Here is a 3,148-nt window from a genome sequence, read left to right as displayed (position 1 = left end):
ATTAAGCAGGGTTAAACCATTTCCACAATCTAATCCAACATGTTATCTAGTAAGTGTAACCTTATAAAAGTTAGAGATACTGTGTTACTAGAAATAAATGGCATAATTCTTGCCTCTGTATGAAATGTTATTTTATAAGACCTTTAAAATATATTTCATAGCTAAATCTGCCACAGACAATAGAAAATGTCAATGTTTTTAAATATCAGTATAAATTATTCAAGGTGACATGCACACATTTTAACTAATGAGGAAGGAGCTAATTAGATATTCATTAAGTGATAGTCTGGTCAATGCTCAAAACTTTCAGCATAAATCAATACATTTGGTTTAGCTTCTTCTAAGAAACTTGTTAGGTTATTATAATTATATTAACTGGGTGCAAATAACTAGGAACACATTTAATATTATACAAAAAAAGTTACAAATGGCAATTTTCTGTAAATTAATATCACATTGTCATTTACTCACATTTAGCACTCTTTCCCGTTAAAAATGCATTTTTTTTTCTTTTTCCTTTCCCCTGCCCAGGAAGCTGAGAATTGCTGCCATTTCGATCACATTCATTTATTTTTTGTTATTATCAACCTTCAATTTAGTACTTTATTAGGTCTAGAATTAATTATGTTTAAAAAAGATGATGAAAATCACTTCTTGGACGTTGCCGAGCTTTCTACTTCATGTTTGCTCGTGTCCCTTAGTGCTGCCATCATCAGCCAGCTTCGCATATCCGAAAATGTGAAGTGAAGATAAGAAGAAGATTTCTTAACTGGCCATAAAGTTTGAAAGCAGCAGAGGCTTGTGGATACTCATTACAAGGTAATTAGAGTGTGAAAATAGCCTCTTTAGCACTAATCTGTGGGAAAAACAGACAAAAATTATCAATGAGTCTTTTTTCTTATTTATTGAAAGGAAAAAATGACAGTCTTGAGCCTCGTGGGCCCCAACCAAGCTATTCACTATGCAAAAAAAAAAAAAACCTTTATATGCTCTTCCTAGTATAACAATATCTTGACATTTAACATTGTGATAGACATATTTAACATGGATTGGAACCATAGTAAACACATTTTCATTCATTTCATTTTTTTTCGTCTTTCTATAAACCCATAAAAAACTATAACACACATACAGCATTTCCCAGAAAACTGTCTGTCTATTAAAAGCTAAAGCATATGTTCTATCCTATGCTTATATCAGTAATAGACATTAGTCAGAAATAATTATTTAACTGAACATAGTAGATTTGCAAAATTGTTATTATTGTATTGGATGCATCCTATATGAAGCTGTTATATAAATAGATTACTGTGATTTGATTATATCAAGTTAATGACATAAGCTGAAGCATTGAATCATGTAAGTTATTACTGTAGTTATTAAATTTGGGAATATGCCATACTATTTGATTTATTTTATAGAAGTGAAATTTACTGCTAATAGCAGAAGAGTAATAATGTACATTTGTAAGAAAGAGAAGTTATATGTTGTATTATAGTGATTAATTTAAACTTTGATATAGAAATAGCCCTTGTGGATATTTATCATAACATACATATAGATGTGCGCACCTTGTTAATAGATCATAACTGTAGAATTACTAACAATTTGAAGTCCAAAACATCAACATAATGTATTAGAGAACTATATTTTAAGTTCATTTGCTTTTTAGTCTTTTTTGTTTTCCAGTAGTTTTCCAAGTGGAATTAGATGACATTCTTTTAAGAAGTGAGTTTGCCCATTCCATTTCATATAATTGTTCTAATATTTTATGATATTTAACAAATGTCAGTACAGAGTTCAGGTCATCAAACATCATGGATCCCTCTGGAAGAAAGATCTTCAGCTCCGCAGGAAACAGAAGGTGAGTCTTTATTTGTATTTTCTTCAGTTCTTTGATCAGGGTAAAGAATACTTTTCTCTTATTAATTACCTGTGTTGAACAGTCATTATGAAAACGTATTACTGAGTCATTATATTTTAGCGGAGCTTTAGCCCAGGCAGTTTTTAATACTAAGTCTTTATCAGATGAAGATAGAAACTTTACAATGACTGACCTGGGTTGCCTTCTGTTAGTGTTGTTTACTGTAGTAAGTGCCCGGTGTGCTCTTTCTATTCCAAAAGACAACGCTTCTGGTAATTTAAGTATTTCAGGTATCCAGGTATTTAGGAAACTTGCCATATTATTACCATCAGTGTTCTCTGGGAGTCCAAAAATCCTTAGATTATTTTGACGTGATCTATTTTCAAGATCATCTAATTTGTTTTGTAACATAGCATTTTGTTTAAGTAGAAACACAGTGTTGTTTTCATTCTCCAAAATTCTACCATCCATGTCATTCAAGGATTCCTCAATACTAGATATTTGGATTTTCTGTTTTTTTCAAGTCATCATGTAGTAGTTCCATTTCCTTTGTAGCTTTTTCTTTAAAGATATCTATTTTTGAGTCAGTTTTGTAAATTTTTGTAGTTAAGTCCTGAATGTTGGACATTAAAGTTTGTAACTCTCTTTTCATACTGGAATCCAAGCTGCCGGTCTTATTCTAGTTCATGTTGGAATTCTCTTCAGATGAGTTGTAAATTTCCAAATAGATTTTTGACTGGAAAATATGTCCACTTTCAGGATTTTTTTAGATATTCCTGTAGAGGAGGTTGAAATCTATCATATTATATAAAAAATCCAAGTTTTTTCTTGTTAGAGGACAAAATTCCAGTGTAAATAAGTTTTCTTTATTGGAGCTAGTGAATTCTGCTGCTACTCAGTTCCCATGATAGCCATGCCCCCATCTTTCACATCTTTTGAAGTTCATCAGATAAGTAGTGCTGTATAAGCCTAGAATTAACATTGTTCCATAAATAGTAGGTAGTTAAAAGTTCTTTCTGTTCATGTTGAATCTTATTCACCATCGAGTGTTCAAGTTACATCATGTTCATATGTGATTATTCAATTTCATCCCTGTGGCTACTTAGGAACTCTGGGCCACTTCTTTCAACCACTCAAAAGGAAGCGTAGATCATTGCTTATTTCACTTCCTTTAATTGGGTCTTAGTAAATACCCTGACAAGCCACTGACTCAGGATGGATCCGAGGCCTTCCCCAGGAATGCCCACCTAGCCAGCACAAACCAGAGTACCACTACCCACATCA

The sequence above is a fragment of the Protopterus annectens genome, chromosome 6.part0, assembly GCF_019279795.1.
Source record: "Protopterus annectens isolate FY-2018-M chromosome 6.part0, PAN1.0, whole genome shotgun sequence".
Taxonomy (NCBI): domain Eukaryota; kingdom Metazoa; phylum Chordata; order Ceratodontiformes; family Protopteridae; genus Protopterus; species Protopterus annectens.
This window is presented reverse-complemented; position numbering follows the sequence as displayed.